General features: G+C 36.4%; 1 protein-coding gene and 1 long non-coding RNA gene across 2 annotated transcripts in view; one reads left to right on the top strand and one right to left on the bottom strand.

Annotated features, from left to right (window-relative positions):
• LOC143586464 (peroxisome biogenesis protein 19-2-like) overlaps positions 1-20042 on the top strand; it is a 106168-nt gene extending 86126 nt beyond the window's left edge. Inside the window, exon 5 of the mRNA XM_077068002.1 lies at positions 20031-20042. The gene's annotated coding sequence lies outside the window, so the exon portion shown is untranslated. The remainder of the gene's footprint in view (positions 1-20030) is intronic.
• LOC143586458 (uncharacterized) lies at positions 277-1513 on the bottom strand. The gene is made up of 3 exons (XR_013144711.1): positions 1445-1513; positions 1251-1332; positions 277-389 (listed from the first exon to the last, which is right to left on the bottom strand). It is a non-coding gene; the product is annotated as an uncharacterized LOC143586458 (long non-coding RNA).
• Positions 20043-20263: the final 221 nt, after the last annotated feature.

The following is a 20263-nucleotide window of genomic DNA, read 5'->3' as shown; positions in this document are numbered from 1 at the left end:
CACAACTATTATTGGTCTGAACCGGAAACTGATATTCATGGGTTGGTCCGGGTCGGTTTCTCAGAAGACCGGGCAGAAAAGGGGTACAAATTGTTTAACAGGTAATATGAATGCATGGGCTTAATTACTCAATTGCATGAAATATGAAACTGCCAACCAATTTTTTACAACAAAAACTGAGTAATATCTACAACATGGGTTCAAACAATATATCAAAGACAATTGCATTCAAAACCGAAACCGAACAAAACTTTTGGTAATCCAACTGATCAAGAATCGCCTTAACGACCGAGTTTTCTCCAATTTGATCTTCAAACTCTCGTAAACTTCCATTTTCCCTCTCATGATCACTTTGTTATTTCTTACATCCACCGTGTACTCTTTAAGTCCTGCAATTCAAGAAAAAAAAAACTAGGATTTTAGATCATATCCGTTCCTAACAACACTTTCTTAGGATTTCTTAAAATTTGAGGTGTAAAATTTATGACATGATACGAAAAATGACATGTACTTGTTTGGGTTTAGTCCAAACGGGTTCATGTCAATTTCAAGTTGAAACTGTAAAAATGCTTAGTTAAACAGGCCGGGTTGTGGCCGTCCCCGAGAATCGTTAAAAATTTTTGGGCCGAATGCGAGAAAAAATTTGGGTCTTTGGTAAAAATATTTTATTGGGTTTAAACAATTATATTTTTAAATGGGCTTATTTGGGCTTAAACATTAAGAATACATTTATTTTTATTGGTAAAAATATTTTTATTGGTAAAAATTTGGGTCTTTGGTAAAAATATTTTATTGGGTTTAAACAATTATATTTTTAAATAAGGTGAGTAATTGGGTTTAAACATTAAGAATACATTTATTTTTAAAAAAAATACATACACAAAAAAAATTAATATTAAAAAAATTCAAGCCTGCCGAGGAGATCGGGCCGGGGGCTATCGACCACCTAGTCCTCCTTCAAAGCCGGCCTTGTAAACGGGTACGACACTTTTAAAGTTTTTGGAATCGAGGTCTAAGTGGGAGAAACGCTTCTCTTTTTGGACAGAGGAAATGTTTGGCCCTGTCCTGTCCTACCCTCCCTAGACCATATTATCGGTAAGGTTGCTCTTATGAATACCCAGTTTCCTTTAACTTCACGTTTAGGACATGATTTTCGTATTTGTATCCGTCTATCACACAAACACGGCAGGCATAGCACCACTACACTTACAAAATACCTTCTAATAACAACAAAATTTCAAGTTCCTCACCTCTGATTCTGGTCATAATCTTATGAAATCTTTCTCGACAGCACGCACATCCCAAGTTTGCGTTTATCACAACCACCTGAGACTAACCACAATCAACAAAAACAACCATCAACTAAAACGAATATATTCTAAGTTTCTAACCAGCCAAATCAGAAACAACCAATAACTTAATGGCAGGCGAATTGAGAACTCACAGTCGGAACTGATAGACGTGCTACGTATAGGAGAGCCTGATTGCTTACTTTCTCCATGACCGAACGGGTAGCCTCATGTCGAAATTTTTATGGTTTCGGGTTCCTTCTGGTTAGTGGTGTGCTACATAAGACTCTAATATGCTACTTGATTACAAATGCATATAAACATTTGTTACACTTAACCATTAGAATAATAAGCTAAATAAAAAATGCAATCCAATTATGAAAAAGCCAGCAATATGATTCCTGATAATACAGTATAATAATATATTTTAAATATTATTGATAACAAGCATGCTGTTGGTGGTATAGTGGGTAATGGATGATCTAATATTAAACAGTTTTGCATCTTATTGTTAATTGCACCATTATCTACCTTTCTATTTTAATGATTAGGACTTAGGACGTTAGGTGTAGATGTGTACAAATCGGTTATAAACCAATTCGGGTTGGTCAATGGTTCGAGAAAACGGGTCGTTTGGCCCAAACCAAATTGGGCTTGAAACTGGTTTGGAGGCATGAATGTTCAGCCCTTGTCCGACCGGTTTGGATCGGGTTGCAACAAGTTTGGGACATCAGGGAATGAAACTACAAACCGGTATACAAACTGGCCGATTGGGTCATGTCTAGTGGTTTGAGACAAACCAGTTTTTTGGAGAAGTGGGTTGGTTGCAAATCAGGTTGGCAAGCCCAAACCGGTTTTTTACACCTCTAGTTAGTAGAGGTGCACAAAATACCTGGTTCCGGACCCGACCCGCGGGTACTAGCTGGTATAGGATTTCTCCCCGAGCCGGAACCGACCCGAACCCGCCAGAACCGGAACTGGAAATACCAAGTCAAAGACCGACGCGACCCTACACGAAACCCAAAAAATCCGGAAAACCTGGCCAAATACCCAGTATATCCGGAACCGGTTCCTACCCGGTTCCGGTTTGTTAAAATACTCTGTGCACCTCTACTAGTAGGTGATGCAATTTGGGCCCAACACTAAGCTTTGCTATCTTATGGGCCATAATGATGGCAAAAATAGCAAGTTGCTTGGTTGCTTCAATGCTATAAGCCCAATAACTGAGGTATTCATATTAGCCGCGAAAGTGTGTGCTGCCTGTCTTATTGAAAATGCCTAATTAAGGCCTCTTATTCTAACGGCCCATTTAACTATTTACCCAACCTTGAAATATATAAAACTTTTATTATTTTAACAAATCTTTTCTTTTTAATTTTTCTAGTGATTTTCTAGTGATTAGGTTCTTAAAAAGGCGCCTTTGTACCTTAATTAATATGCTTTAGCAATAACTATATTTATAATATTATTTTATTTATCGTTTTTATAATTTTTTATTTAATTTGAGGTAGCAGTTGACGGAGACTATTCGCTCGTGGAATAATACATTTAAGCAAATTTATACAAATTCAAACCATTTAAAAAATGATTAATACAAATAAAAATACAGTACTCTATTCTACACAAAAGTGATAAAAAATAGAAAAAGAAAATCTACAATAATGATCAGTTTATAAGAAATACTGAATAAACTTTTAAAAAGCCAAGAAAAAAATATTAATAAATTTAAAATAAAAGAACTTGATGATAAAAAAAATACTTTATATGAATAATTAATATTAGAAAAATATCAACGTATTTTTCATTTTTGTCATGATTTAATATATTAGTTTGTTTTGTTTCTTTTGAATCATTAAAAAAGGTCATGTAAACCCGACAATCAAATCAACAAACAAAGCCATTTTCTGATGACTGAATCTTATAAAATTTTGTAAAATGACTGAATAGTGACAGATCAAAGACGCGTTGATAATTCTTATTTTTTTTAAAAAATAAATCGCAAACGATTTGTATTTTCCAACATATAGTAAATGGCAGAAATTTGTGAGAGACTACACGTGGTCAACTCACATGGAACGTGAATTACCTTGTCCACATCAGCCCAATAACGCCCCCAAACATCTAAACGTCAGGACATGTTTGTTGAGGGGGCGTTAAAAAAGAAGGGGGAATGCCAAATCAAGTGAAGTCCACCAACAATGCATAAATCATTTTTTTCTTTTTTTATTTAATCTCTAATTGGCTCAAAACGCATAGTTAAAAAAGTTGGTCTAGTAATAAGAGGTCTGTCCTACCAATGTGGAGACAGATGTTTGATTATCACTTCGGCCAATTCGAAAGACATCTGGGTGAAGGGACGAATCAGGGCTTTAATTCGGGTTCGAACCCGAAAAGGGGCAAGGGTTTACGGACTCCTTCTGGTTCCAACACATTGGGGGGGGGGGGTTCTCACGGGAGGACACCTTAGACATAATATCGAGAGGGTATGTTTACACGCGAGATTTTCCGCCGTTCAAGGAAAAATTAAAAAGGTTGGTTAGTTAATGGATTCATGCCTACATGACGTTGATGTGACGCTTTAACTACATATCTCTAGTTAACCTATATAACACATTGCGTGAGTGAAATTTAGCAGATATAATATGAGTTTGTATAAGAAAAGATATTCGGATTTGAGTCATCCGACTTTAAATATTTGAAAAGAAAATTAAGAAGAAAGAGAGAAATGTAAAATAACATTTTGTCCAATGCCCATCACGTGGAACAAACGTGATGATCGTTAACGGTTGTTGGGTAGGAAAAAATGTGAAAAGAAAAAGAAACAATTTCGATACATAAAAAAGTGTCTTTTTTTTCTTTTTCTATCGTCTAATACACCTATTATACGTTACATGCAAGCACTTACATAGTTCTCGTGATTCTCTATGTAATATTGGTGTTGTATCAATCACAAAAAAATAATGTCATGTGATGGCGTATGCCCGGATCCAGTTTAATGTCAGAGCTTAGGACCGTATAAGATCTGACCTATCGGGCTTAGCATGGCCCACATTCCCTAGCTAACCAAACACTCACAAGAATTACCTCTCTACCACTTCTCACTCACTACTATCTCTAGATGCTGTCTATATATACATACTGTTTCTGATAATTCAAATACCTCGATCGAACCGCGATAAAAAGGGTTGTAAACTCTAACAAGCTGTAACTAAATATGTAAGTTAATTTTTTTAAACAATGATTAATGTAATAACAATAAGCATAGAAAAATACAGTTTAATACACATATACGTACACTTGTTATACATTCATACATATACCGAATATGACCGTTGAAAATGAACCACTTTTAACACGCTCCTTTAAATATTGTAGTTTTAGGTAAGATTCGTTGATCCAAGGCCCGACACGCAAGTGATGCTTCAAGACCACGGATGAACAAAATATAATTTAATTTTTGTTGTCTTTAAAGGTTTTTTTTAATATAAATAATATGTTTCAGATGATAACGTGTGTAATAACTCATTCACATATATCATTACCACATATACTAAATACTAAGATCGATGGTCGGTATCGATTTGTAATGATATATTAAATACTAAGATCGATGGTCGGTATCGATTGTATTATTATCAATACATGTTGTTTGAACAAGAGCACAATTGGCTCCCTCATGAAGCTACAATATCCTGTAGGAGTCTAGGTTTCGACTTCACTTTCTGGTTTTTCTACTTCAGTTATATAGCGAGTGCTAGTATCATGATGATTGATGAACCAAATCTAAACCAGCTAAATTCCCGTTGCGTCTCCATCGTAGTGCGTGAGCTTGTCTACTAGTTTAAGTTAATTACTATATATACCAAAGTTGACCGTTGGTGCCGCAGGGCCATGATTGGGCCAAGTGGTGTCACCACATTCGCCTAGCCATTTTGTTTTAATTTTTTTGTTATTTCAGTACCATAGCGAAAAGGTAATCGACCGAACGCCACATTTTCGTTGTTATTTTTGTTTTAGTTTCGGTAGTATGACGCACGTGAAGAAAATCAACCAAATTCGTGTAGACTCGTTGCGTCAATGTCCGGGACCGACAACGCTCGGGTTTGACCAAAGTCCGGGTTTAATCGACCGGCACCATCTTATTGGTTCACCTAATTTTTATATATTTTTTTGTTTTAGTTCCGGTACTGTGAATGTTGGTGCCGCAAGGCCATGATTGGGCCAAGTGGCCGCACCACATTCGCCCAACCATTTTGTTTTATATTTTTGTTAGTCGGGATAAGTATTTTAGATTTGTCCAACTACATGTTGTCGAGAAAAGTTCAGATTTTGTTGTCTGGAAAGGACAAAATTCTTGTAGTGTCGTTAGTTCTAGATACATAATAAACGTAATGTTAATCGACCAAACGCCACTTTTTTGTTATTTTTTGTTTTAGTTCTGGTAGTATAATGCACATGAAAAAAACCGACCAAATTCATGTAGACTCGCCGCCTCAACGTTCGGGACCGACAACGCTAAGGTTAGACCAATGCCCTGGTTTTACAGACCCATGCTATCTCATTGGTTCACCTCAAATTTTTATATATATTAATATGTTTTAGTTCCGGTAGTATGACGAACATAATCAAATGAATTTTTTTATTTTAGTCCCGGTCGCCGCACCGCGCCTCTTTAAGAACTGAAAACAAAAGATGATCTGACAGAGATACGGTGTGTTAGGTCAGGAAGAACATCCAACGGTTATTATGGCCGGTAACCATTTGTAAATAAGAGCAATGCCACATGGGGAAGATGCCACGTGGCATGGAGTGATAGTATTATCGGTGGTGGCCCGTCACTGTCATGTAATGATGGTGCAAGTGGCGGTCTAGCCATGCAACCTTGTCTCTGCAAACCCCACTCCTTGTGGACCCCACCGTTAGTCAAATGCAAGTGTAACATTTACAATTTTACATGATCATATATATTCTTCTGATTAATTTGGCAAAAACTATGATCATAAATCTATTGCCTTTTCTTTTATTTGTACTATGTGATATAGAGTTGTACCAACATGTACATAGTGGTTTGGTCGGATCATAGTGTTGTAAGTAATTTCTGAGTTATAAAAATTTGGGTAAATGATTAAAATTAAGATGGATAATGTAAATGAGTTGTATTTAATATATTATACTGAAGAAAGACGTTCTTGATGATATTATTATAGCGTTTAGATGGGTTTTCGACGATATTGGGATGATTTTTTATTTGACAACAAAAGAAGGAAAATATTTTTGATTCGAATGTTAGCTTTCCCTTTTTGTGGTTTGTGAATAGATTGTTGGAATTACGTATGCCCGAGACACATACTTATACTAATGTGGCTAACTGTGTTTGATCCAAGTCGGGTCATACCCAATAACAAGCTAGACGACACCAAATGTATTCTTTTAATGAGTTGGTCATTTAAATGAATACCGAACACTACGTGTTTAGAAAATTGGTTTTCTAAACAAACACAGTTGAGGATTTAAATAAATTATCTGGGTAATTTGTTTATATAAATTAATTATTTAATTGGTTAAATAATTATGTAAATGCATGTACATTTTATAAAATAAGTTTTATAAAATAATTAGGAGATGTTTTAAATGGTTAAAACAAAAACACAAAAAAAAAAAAAAAAAAAAAAAAAAAAGGTAAAACCGGCCACCCATGTGGGTGGTAGTTTTGTCCAAACATATTTTGTCCTTTTGTGTTGACAACCTCCATATAGACCTCCAATCAAAAGACATGCAAATTAATCCTCTTTTTGTTATTTTTGAATTCAAGTGAGTTGAAAGAAAAATAACAAAAACTCTCTCTTCCTCCTCCAAAAACTCACGGCCAAAGAGGGGATTTTGGGAGAGCTTGGTGAGCTTGTTTAAGTGTTCTTAAATCCTAGCAATCACTTGGTGTTGTCACAAAAGCTTGGGGTATCACTATCTTGAGGTCTTCTTCTTTGGAGGCTTGCCATTCATCCAACATCATCTTCAACATCTTACTTATTCTTCTAAAGGTAGAAGAAGGTACAATTTACATTTTGTGAGCATATTGTTCTTGCAATTTTGATCCTTGTTCATTGGGTTTTAGTATTAACATATTGGTATGTCCATAACAAGATTTAAAATCTTAGCTTCCGTTGCGTTTTTCTAGTTAAATATGGTTAACTTGACTTTGATAAACTTGTATAAAACCCAACAATGGCATCAAGAGCCGGTTACAAGGACTTATGCTCCTTGCATGTTCATAGATTTCGGGTTTTTCATGGGTGAAAAAGGGGTCCGAAATTTTGGTGGATTTTACCCCATGGTTTTGTAAGATCTTGACATGCATGCAAAGATCTTAGGAAACCATTATTAACATTTGGATGTTGAAAATAAAAAAAATAAAAAATAAAAAAATTGGGCCGTAGCCTCTTGGGGGGGGGGGGGCCGTTTTTTTTTGGGTACTTGGGCATTGGTTGCTTAGGTTGCATGCTTAGAACATTTGGTATGTTTGATTGTGTCATAACCGAAACCTAGACCTTGGATGTGTTGTTTGTGTATGTTGATTATGTTTATTATTCAATATGGTTGTAATAATTCATAATCTTAGGCTTGTGTAATTTATTTATTCATAAATTGGTTTGTAATAAATAGATTAGTTGCATTTTCCTTTTTTTTAGAAAAATATGTATTAGGATACATTTTGTAAAAAAAAAAAATTGAAGATGCAAGAATTGGTGGATTTGGGCCTTGGACCGAAATTTTGGGCTTGTTGGGCCTCACCGGCCCATCATGGGATTCAAGCCCATTAGGCCCATAAATTTCACTCTTGGGCCCAAGAAGACTTTTGGAAGTTTGGAGCCCATTAACAAGCCCAACAAGAACACAACAACTTGGAGAGGATACTTGAAGCATTTGGATGCAAGATCAAGTGGGAGTCAACATTCCATCCTTGTGTCATGTTTTGTCCCTTAGGTGTGACCTATGACCTATACTTGTTTCGGCTAACAAGTATGGTCAAATTTAGCGGTTTTCGGTTATGACTATATTTTGCATGTGTATGCTTGGTTGTTTGTTTTACTTTATGTAATGTGTGGTTGATAGATATTAGGATATCCAAACCGTCACATAGGAAGGACAACAAGCATAAAACGGGTTCTAATATATATTTGGTAATATCACGTCAATTAGTTTAATTAAATGGGTTTATTAAAACTAAGCGATTACTCACATATAATAAAATTGGTTTTATTATAACTTGGACCTTGAAAATTGGTTTTCAAAATCGCCATATTACTAAATGCATGTTAGGATATGGCATAATGTTTTTCAAACTAGAATATTGGAAAACTTAAAAATCCCTTTTCATAATTACCAAGGAAACAAGTCTAACACCATCCTTTTGTAAGACACTTAACGTATTAGGAAACTTTAAATGGGATAAAGGTCACCTAACCATTTTAGAGCAAACTAATATACTTAAGGTAATATTAACATAATTGTGGGATAAAGGTCACCTAACCACTTGTATGTTAATCTTACATGTTTATACAAGTAGGACGACTTGAATTGGAAACCATGTGATAAAGGTCACCTAAGCAAAAGGGTCCAATGGTGTTGATGGGATAAACATGCCAACACGAAATAAGGATTTCGAATGGTCCCATACCTCTAGAAGTTGCAAAGGGTTGCAATTGTCAAGGTTGACTACCTTGTTAAATCAAATAACGGGATAAAGGTCACCTAACCGAAATTTGATTTATCGTTGGATTCTAGAATTTAATTATTATTTTAAAATTTGGAATAAAAGGGTATTAATAATTAAATTGTTTATAATACTAAAATAGAACTTTGTTAAATTTTGTAGATGGCCGCTAACAATGCAAACACCTCTACCCATAACACCCGTAACCTATCCTTAAGAACCATCCTTGAAAAGGATCGTCTAAACCATAATAACTTTATGGATTGGTATCGCAACTTGAGAATAGTTCTCAAGCAAGAAGAGATATCATATGTCTTAGACGATCCCATTCCCGACGAGCCTAACGTGGAAGATGAAGAGGCTTATAACGATTGGGTCAAGTACACCAAAGATTCGGTGCAAGCCTCTTGCCTCATGTTAGGGACTATGATTCCCGAAATCCAAAAGGATTTCGAGCATCATGGGGCATACGACATGATAACTCAATTGAAGGAAATGTTCCTTCAACAAGCTAGAGCGGAACGTTTCGAAACGGTTCGAGCGTTTCATGCATGTCGTATGGAGGAAACCCAAAGCGTCTCATCTTATGTCCTAAAGATGAAAAGCTACATTGAAAAGCTTCGTAGGTTGAATTGTCCCGTCTCTAATGAGTTGGCTACGGATTTGATCCTCAACTCTTTGACCAAAAGGTTTGAAACCTTTGTCATGAACTATAACATGAATGGGTGGGACAAAAGCATTGGTGAGCTTCACGCAATGCTAAGAACGGCCGAAGCGGGAATGGGTAAAAGGGTTTTACCCGTTCTAACAATCAATGAAGGCAAAAGGGGACATAACTCCAACCCCAAAGCAAGTGTTGCTAAGGGCAAGGGCCACGTCCAAGGAAAGGGAAAGAGGAAAGCCATCACACCCATCAAACCGAAGGAAAAGAAGCAAAAGGTTGCGGCGCAAGATCCATGCTTTGAGTGTGGAGAGATAGGTCATTGGAAAAGGAATTGTCCGACCTATCTCAATGCATTAAAAGATAAGAGGGATGCGGGGCATACCTCAGGTATTATCTTTACTATATATGTTGAACTAAATGTTATTTCTTCAAATACATGGGTACTTGATACCGGATGTGGAACTCACATTTGCAATTTGTTGCAGGGGTTCAAAAGAAATAAACAACTCAACAAAGGGGACATTAGTCTCTTTATGGGCAATGGAGCAAGAGTTGAAGTCCAAGCTCAAGGAGACTACTTGTTAAAGCTTCCAAGTGGTTTGGAAGTAATTTTGAAAAATGTTTTGTATGCTCCTAAGTTAAGGAGAAACATTATTTCCGTGTCCCTTTTAAAACAATGTGGCTTTGATTTTAAATTTGTGGATTATGATATTCATGTTTTGATGAATGGCATATTTTATTTTAAAGCTATACCCATGAATGGTATATATGAAATAGATCAAAGTGGTATGTCACATAGTAGTTCAATGTATAATGTCAACACCAAGAAACTCAAGAAGGACTTGGGTGATTCCTATCTTTGGCATTGTCGCCTTGGACATATAAGCAAGAATCGCATGCAAACTCTTCGCAAGAGTGGTATTCTAGAAACCAATGAGTTTGATTCATTTGATGTATGTGAATCTTGTTTACAAGGCAAAATGACAAAGCAACCCTTTAATAAAACTTTTGAAAGGTCAAAAGAATTATTGGGTATCATACATTCGGATGTATGTGGTCCTTTTAGACCAATGACTAGGAATGGTGAAAGATACTTCATTACCTTTATTGACGATTATAGTCGATATGGTTATGTGTACTTAATGAAACACAAAGATGAAGCTTTTGAAATGTTCAAAGACTTCAAAACTGAAGTAGAAAGGCAACTCAAAACCACAATCAAAGTACTTCGTAGTGATAGAGGAGGTGAATACCTAAGTGGTGTTTTTCAAGATCATCTTAAGAGTTGTGGAATTATTTCACAACTTACTCCACCTGGAACACCACAACATAATGGTGTGTCTGAAAGGAGAAATCGTACCCTATTAGATATGGTTCGATCGATGATGGCTAGAAGCACTTTACCTCTATCATTTTGGGGCTATGCTTTACTTTCCGCTGTTCGCATATTGAATATGGCTCCAACCAAGAAAGTGGAGAAGACACCTTTTGAAATATGGCATGGAAAGGCTCCATCGCTATCATTCTTAAAAGTTTGGGGTTGTGAAACTTATGTAAAGCAATACACCCCAAACAAATTAGAAGTCCGATCCACTAAGTGTATCTTTATTGGTTACCCTAAAGATGATATAGGATATTACTTTTACGATCCTAGTGAGCAAAATGTTATTATTGCTCGAAAGGGTAAGTTCTTGGAAACTAAGTTCCTTAAGGAAGGAACTAATAGTAGAACAGTGAAATTTGATGAGGATCAAGAATCACAAGATGATACACAATTGGTTGATACTAGCACTCAACAAGAGGTTGTTGAAAGTGATCAAGTGGTTGATCAAAACACACAAAACGTTCGCAGATCTGGTAGAGTTAGCAATCCACCCGAAAGATATGGATTTTTTGTAGAAGGTTGCTACGTGGTAGATTCGGATGAACCAACCACATACCGTGATGCAATGTCCAAGAATGATTGTGACAAATGGCTTGAAGCCATGAACGTTGAGATGCAATCCATGTATGACAACCAAGTTTGGGAATTGGTTGAATCACCACTTAACACCAAAACTGTTGGAAGTAAGTGGGTTTTCAAAAGAAAAACTGATATGCATGGAAACTTGGATACTTATAAAGCAAGACTTGTAGCTAAAGGTTTCACTCAAACTCAAGGGGTTGATTATGATGAAACTTTTTCGCCTGTGGCAATGCTAAAGTCTATTAGGATATTATTTGCCATAGCTGCACATTATGATTATGAAATTTGGCAAATGGATGTCAAGACCGCTTTCCTAAATGGATATCTTGAGGAAGATGTCTATATGGTTCAGCCTGAAGGTTTTGTCGATCCAAAACATCCTAATAAAGTATGCAAGTTAAAGAAATCAATCTATGGATTGAAACAAGCATCTAGAACTTGGAATCATCGTTTTGATGAAGAAATCAAAAATTTTGGATTCATCAAGAACGCTGATGAGGCTTGTGTGTATAAAAAGGCTAGTGGGAGTATAATTACCTTCTTAGTATTGTATGTCGATGACATTCTACTATTTGGAAATGACATTCCAACCATGGAAAGCGTTAAGGCTTGGCTTGGAAGTAGATTTTCCATCAAGGATCTTGGTGAAGCTGCCTATATTTTGGGAATAAAGATCTATAGGGATAGGTCAAGGCGCTTGATAGGTTTGAACCAAAGTACATACATTGATAAGATCTTGAAAAGGTTCAAGATGGAAAACTCCAAGAAAGGTTTTGTACCTATTCAAAGAGGGACCATATTGAGTTCAGATCAATGTCCAAGCTCAAAGGGTGAGCAAGAGATGATGAAACAAATCCCATATGCTTCTGCTATAGGATCCATCATGTATGCGATGATATGTACTAGACCGGATGTGTCATGCGCTTTGAGCATGACAAGCAGATATCAACAGAATCCAGGAAACAGTCATTGGATGGCTGTTAAGAGCATATTGAAATACCTTAGGAGAACTAAGGATATGTTTCTAATATATGGATCTGGTGAGGAGGAACTCGCTATAAAAGGTTACACGGATGCGAGCTTCCAAACTGATCGAGATGATTCTCGATCACAATCTGGGTATGTGTTCACTCTTAATGGAGGAGCTGTCTCTTGGAAGAGCTCAAAACAGGAAGTGGTAGCATTGTCCACTACAGAATCAGAATACATCGCCGCTTCATTAGCAGCTCAAGAAGCTGCATGGTTGAAGAAATTCATTACTGATCTAGGGGTGGTCTCTTCCATTCAAGACCCCCTAGAAATCTTTTGTGACAACGAGGGTGCGATTGCTCAAATCAAGGAACCTCGTTCGCACCAAAAGACAAGGCACATAGAGCGGAGATTCAACTACATAAGGGATGAAGTTGAAAAAGGAAAGATATGTATTCGCAAAGTTGGAACTGATCAAAATCTTGCGGATCCATTCACGAAGCTCCTAGAAAGACCGAAACATGAGCGTCATGCGAGTGGCTTAGGACTTCGATATTCTAGTAATTGGATTTGATCTATTTTGTATTAAAGTTTAAAAGACTTTTGTAATTTAACTCTTTTATATGATTATGGAATCTTGAGTTAAATTCTAAATTTTGCATGTTTAATCCATGAATAAGTTATCTTATTCTAAAAGTCCGTAGTCGATCACATTTGTGGGAACAAATATGAAGCAAGACTATTATGAACTAGGATTGGTGGATATTCATAAGGAATGAATATGGAGCATAGGTTTGCTGCCAAAGTTCATAGATATTTGTGGGATACAAATATTGGACTGACCCGCTCTCAATATTACTACATGGAGTCGATTGACTTGATCATTAGTAATCTTGAGTAAAGGAGAATTTCATATTATCCTTAGACCTGAGATGTATATTGGGTCTTGATTTTCACCAAGTATTACACTTTGACTCTCCCCTTCGCTATTCGTAAAAGATGGTACATAAGGATGAGCTCGGGTGGAGTATAAAGTGATAGTGAGAGGCGTATACAATCAAGACGGAATTTGTTCCTCTTATGTGTTGAGAGTTTAGATGTCTAAGGCCTGATAAAGTTGAATTGTAAAGAGAATGATCACCTATGTCTCTTAGATCCAACATGACATCTAGCAACGAAGGGATATAATGATAGATTCACCTAAATCATATCAAGTAAGGGACTTGAAGGGATGATGTTATTGAATGGCACTTCGTCAAACACATTAGGGGTGGTGAACTGTTGTTAGGCGGTATTCACCACTTGCATTAATTTTCTATGTATCTCGTGCAAGTGGGAGATTGTTGGAATTACGTATGCCCGAGACACATACTTATACTAATGTGGCTAACTGTGTTTGATCCAAGTCGGGTCATACCCAATAACAAGCTAGACGACACCAAATGTATTCTTTTAATGAGTTGGTCATTTAAATGAATACCGAACACTACGTGTTTAGAAAATTGGTTTTCTAAACAAACACAGTTGAGGATTTAAATAAATTATCTGGGTAATTTGTTTATATAAATTAATTATTTAATTGGTTAAATAATTATGTAAATGCATGTACATTTTATAAAATAAGTTTTATAAAATAATTAGGAGATGTTTTAAATGGTTAAAACAAAAACACAAAAAAAAAAAAAAAAAAAAAAAAAAAAAGGTAAAACCGGCCACCCATGTGGGTGGTAGTTTTGTCCAAACATATTTTGTCCTTTTGTGTTGACAACCTCCATATAGACCTCCAATCAAAAGACATGCAAATTAATCCTCTCTTTGTTATTTTTTTTTGAATTCAAGTGAGTTGAAAGAAAAATAACAAAAAAACTCTCTCTTCCTCCTCCAAAAACTCACGGCCAAAGAGGGGATTTTGGGAGAGCTTGGTGAGCTTGTTTAAGTGTTCTTAAATCCTAGCAATCACTTGGTGTTGTCACAAAAGCTTGGGGTATCACTATCTTGAGGTCTTCTTCTTTGGAGGCTTGCCATTCATCCAACATCATCTTCAACATCTTACTTATTCTTCTAAAGGTAGAAGAAGGTACAATTTACATTTTTGTGAGCATATTGTTCTTGTAATTTTGATCCTTGTTCATTGGGTTTTAGTATTAACATATTGGTATGTCCATAACAAGATTTAAAATCTTAGCTTCCGTTGCGTTTTTCTAGTTAAATATGGTTAACTTGACTTTGATAAACTTGTATAAAACCCAACAGAGGAGTCAGCCTTTTAGGAACTTTTTCAGGATTTTGCTCTCTTCCCTTCTTCTTTCCAAGTAGCTCTTTCAAGAGGCCTTTGCTGAGAAAATATCTGATCTCCCTTCTGAGTGCAATGCAATTATCAGTTAAGTGCCCAAAGTCTTCGTGGAAGGCACACCATTTTGATTTGTCTTTCCAGGATCCTTGTTTTTCCATTTTCCTTGAACACCTGGCTTTCTCACCTAAATCCTGCATGGCACACATTAATCCACCAATATCAACAGAAAAACAATATTCAGAGACCTTAGGATATTCTTCATCATTTTTATCATCTACTGCATTAATCCTTGGATTTATCAGGCTTATAGTAAGGTTTTGATCCATATGATTTTCCCGGGGATTCAGCTTTCCTCTTCGTCTGATCATACTTCGGGATATCGATCTTTTTAAAGTTTTTCTTGTCGTCTTCTAGCCTGATAAACCTCAGAGATCTGTTTCTTGCTTCATATAATGACCTGCATGGAGTCATAACAAGATCATCATAGAAAGAGGAGTCTTTTTCTAACCCCAACTTAAGAGCTTCCATTGCTGAAGCTGGGTTTAGATTTGGAATCTCCAGCGACTCCTTACTAAACCTGGTAATAAAATCTCTCAATGATTCCCCAGGATTCTGGTAACCCTATAAAGATCACCTGTCAATTTCTTAAAAGTTCTACTGCAAGAAACCTGGTTATTAAACATGTTAACTAAATGAGAAAAAGAAGTGATAGTGTTAGGAGGGATACTCAGTAGCGATTTCATGGCTGTTCCGATCAAGGTAGACCCAAACCCCTTGCAAATACATGCTTCCTTGATTTCCATAGGGATTGGATTGATCTCCATACGCTCTCAATATTGTGCGACGTGTTCCTCAGGATCCGTTGAACCATCATACAGTTTCATATTTGGGGTTTGAAACCGTTTCGGGATCTGTACGTCACCAATTGATAGCACAAATCGGGATATTCTGTGACTATCAGTGGGAACTTCAGCTATGGAACGGATTACACCGGGAACATTTGATATCATGTCCTTAAGCTTCTGTAATTCTCGGGCTAAACTTGAACTTATGCCTGCATCCTTCAAAAATCCTTGGTTAGCATTAAATGGAATTGTATTGAAAAAGTTACCCAGATTAATATTCTGAGGAACAGTATGGGCGTTGTAGCTCGTATTCCCAAATATAGTATTTCTAGGGGTGGTAAGCGGAGCGGTCGAAGTGTTAGCCTGCATCGGGATAAAGTCTCCCTGGTGCACATCAGAGGATCCTGTGAGCTGCTAATCTTGAGCTAATCCCGAGGATGCCGCTTGCTGATAAGGACCTGTAAATCCCGCCTGATGGAACAATCCTGAGGATCTTACATATTGAAGAGGCCCAGCAGGGGATGCATACGTGTATCCTTGGGATACAGGTAAGTGCAATCCCGCAGACCCCGAACGCTGGAAAGATGAGGATCCAGAGTTGTATGCCATGGTTGACTCTGGATGCACCAATCCTGAAGATCCTGGAGGGGTGAAATCCAGAGACCTCGGGACTAGTGGTGTGAATTCTTCCGCCGGCTTCTTGGCTTTCTTGAAATCTTCCAGTTCCCTCACGAGCATCTAATTGGTCTTGTTCTGGCGACCCATCTGTTCCTGTAACCGTCTGTACTGAGACAGAAGGTCGTTGTTGGACACCATGACGGGATCCTGAGGAGATGGCCTTGATCTCGAGAACACGGGAGTAGCAGGTTTCTTCTGAACATTGTCAAGTTTCTTTGGGATATCACCAGTAGAAGGAGGAGGCATAGGTGGCCTCGCAGAGGAATCTGAATCTGCGGCAGAAGAGGAAACAATCTTTGGTTGGGAAGACATGTTGGGGATATTGAGAGTAGGGTTTAGTTTGAGAGTGAATAATGATCAAAGCACCGTTTGCCCCATCGTGGGCGCCAAATTGTTTCGGTCAAAAATTAACAAAGTAACTTTTGATCAAATTAGTACGTGAGGTAGAGTGCTAGAACGAAAAATAAGTGAACACGATGATTTGATTACGAGGGAAAAAGCCCTTGATTGTGAGAATCTCCAGCACAAAAAATCCCCGGACGGTGAAAACTATCACCGTCAGTTTTATTAATAACAAAAAGGTGGTTACAAGTGGTGGAGCTGATAAACGATCGTAAGCTAAGTGATACAATGAGTGCTAGTAGCTAAACAAGTGAAGTGTGTGTTCTAATGATCTTATCAGCTCATTTATATAATAAAAGAATTCAACTGAAATTCCAAATAATCCGGAAACCCTAGACTAAGTCTTCCCATGATCCGTTGCTACCCACGTTCAGTTTGACGAAGTTCAAATAATATCCATTGCAAACCCACGTTCTTATAAGCACATTAATCATATGGTCTTATCTGCAAAACAAATAAAAATAATATAGGACAATTGAATTAGATAAATATCATCCTCAGAATAATCACGTCGGCAAGATAGCTCGGAATCCTTGAATCATAGTCAATCCTGAGGATAAAAAATATGCACCCAACAATATATATGTTTGGTCCTGTTATCTACCTGTAGACATTTAGGATATCAATTTACCTGAAAACTAGAGTGACTGGGGCGACTGAATTTAAAAATGCCTTCTATAACACTTTATTGTAAGTGATATGATTATTTAGTTATGAGCTCTTTAGAAGCTCAAAACATTGTTAAATGAAAATTGATCCAACCTTTGTAAAATTATAGCAAAATTGTTTATGTGTGCCTAACGTGTGAAGTTACTAAGCTAAAAAGGTTTTTGAACAGTCATTGGTTTAAATGGTAGCTTTCCATGATGCGTAAAAGTTAAAGTGTTATACACTAAATCTGCTAAACTTACTTTGGAGAATCATTTTGAAGATGTGTGCATGTCTCCAGATATATCTCTCCGAATGATAGGCAGAAAAGCAATTACCTAGTCAAACACAAGCCCGTTAATGTCTTGATCACCAAAATATTATGTTTCTAAGAAGAAAAAAACAAAAATTATTATATAATATTGTGTTATTAAAATACGTATTTCCAAAGCTTAAAGGGGTAAACTAGAACTACAAGGATGGGGCATTCAAATAAGTCCTAAACACCCTGAATGTAAGGCATGTAAGTCCGAATGGCGAAGTCCAGCGTTCAACCTTGAAACTTAAGATTATTGTTTATATAGAGAAAATCTTTTGATTAAGCATTAGGGGGTAGGAGTCAAACTAGGGTGATCTGGGAAAACCCAAATACGCTTTGAGAAGATATATGAGGCATCACGGGTCCATAAGTTGTGTCCATCAGCTTTACGCCTAATTAAACCTATTTCGTATCATTGACGCCATGAAAATCATGCTAAGTGTCTCAATACCTGCTATCAACTTGTTTCTCTATATGATTCCATGTTCGGATCTTTTCATAAATGTTTTCTCACTCATCGAAACTGAAAGTTGATCCCAAAATATGTTTAAATTTCAAGAAGGACGGGTGGTTAAATTATTTTATTTTGAATTATTTTTTTATTTTTATTAATATTATTTACGTTTATTATATTTTATTTTTTTGTTTTAATTTTACATCACGGCTACCCTTGTCGAAACAAAAGTGTTAAGAAATTTTTTTGAACTTGGATCTGGCTTTTATTCTCAGCCCGTGAAATCTGATATCTATTATGTGTGTTATAGTTGGTTTAGCTGGTATGACCTCATTTCAAGTATTTTCATGAAAATCAGAAAAATAAAAAAAAAATAAAAAGTACAAAAATATGTCTCTTTTATTTAGTATTATTTAATTGTTTTCAAAATATATTGGTTGATCTTTCTATCAAAGTTGATTGTACTTTCAAGACTAATTTCTTGCAACGGAAGCATATGAATTATCTGAGATTTAAATTGGATGATGCTGCCAATAAAGGGGAAATGGTAGAGTATTGGATGCAGATGCTGAAGTTGGTGATCATGTTCAAGTAAAGATTCTGAAGGTTTTGAAAACATCAGTCTAAGGGGGAGATTGTTGGGTCATAAATTGCTTAGATTGATGCATATCAAAAGGCCAAGACATGATCAAGACTAAAGTGAAATAAACGAAGACGAGTTGAAGAATTGCATTATGGTTGTGATAGTGTAATACAGAAACCCCTATGGATTTCGGTTTGTCTAATAACACCGAAATCCCTATGGATTTAGGTTAGGCTAGTTTAGGCTTATTTGGGCTATGCCTTTGGGCCTCTTTTATGGTAACCCTATATATAGTTAATGTTTAGTCATTAGTTAGTGGAAGCAGTTATGGAGCACCTTGATAGCCACCATAAATTCTAGAAAGCAAAGTAGACCTGTAAAGAACTTATGTACCCGACGTTTGGTGATAATAAACGTGTCCATTGAAGTTCATCTTGTTCTTATTATGCATTTATATTGTTCTTGAATCACCACGGTGTTTGGATTCCGCATAAACATCGTGTTTACTTGATATCATATTGTGTAGATCCATTTGGGACTTACACTCTATCAGCGTTGACCTTTCTCTCCCTATCTTCCTCTTCTTTTTGTTTCATTTCTTTCATTCTTCTTAGTATCATAACATCAGCTGCAAATTTTCCTTCATCACTTATTTTTTGTAATATTCTTCTGAACTTTTCTACAAATTCTCTCTTGCTCATAGAATCAACAAGTTCTAAATCATATCCATGTTCTAACAAAAATCCACACTTTCCACCAAATCTTCTGAACAGTGTATCTTTCCTCTTCAGCTCATCAATTTCCCTCTTTTCAATCCTCTTCCTCTCTTTTTCTTCTTCCAGTGCTTTAAGAGCTTTGCTAAGATCCCCCATGTCTTCATAGCTCATGTTTCTTATTTGTTCTTCAAAGTACTTTCTAATTTTCTGATGAGAGATGTGTTGGTTCAATTGTCTTTTCTTTTGTTCTCTCTTCTTCCTCACTTCTTCCATTTTCTTTTCAAACAAAAAGTCAAGATCTTCTTCAAATAATTCATTCAGTTCTTCATATCTGAATCCATGACCCATCAGGCTGATTATTCTTGGATCCTACCTTTTCAACTCTTCTAATCTTGCCTTAATATTATCAGTATGTACCTCAGACAAATGAATTTGATGTGAAGCTAGTTCATCCTCTTCTTTCAATTCTTTCCCTTCCTCATCATCCTCCGAGTCTGAAATGTACTCCAATGCCTATTTGTGGTTCATTGGATTCCATATTTACATTCAGCTCATCATCTTCAGGTTCAACAGTTTGTAGAAGGATAGCATCAGTTGGTTCTTCATTCAGTTGTTCAGTCTTCTTCTCCTTATCCCTCTGCTCCTTCTCATTCATATTTCTTTTCTTCTTCTTAGGCATCAGCTCTTCTGGTATATTATTTCCAAACATCTTCGTTCTCCTTACAA

This window comes from Bidens hawaiensis, unplaced genomic scaffold (genome assembly GCF_021521415.1).
Source record: "Bidens hawaiensis isolate Kalapana, Puna unplaced genomic scaffold, B.hawaiensis_p1.1 tig00034667_1, whole genome shotgun sequence".
NCBI lineage: Eukaryota > Viridiplantae > Streptophyta > Magnoliopsida > Asterales > Asteraceae > Bidens > Bidens hawaiensis.
This window is presented reverse-complemented; position numbering and strand designations above follow the sequence as displayed.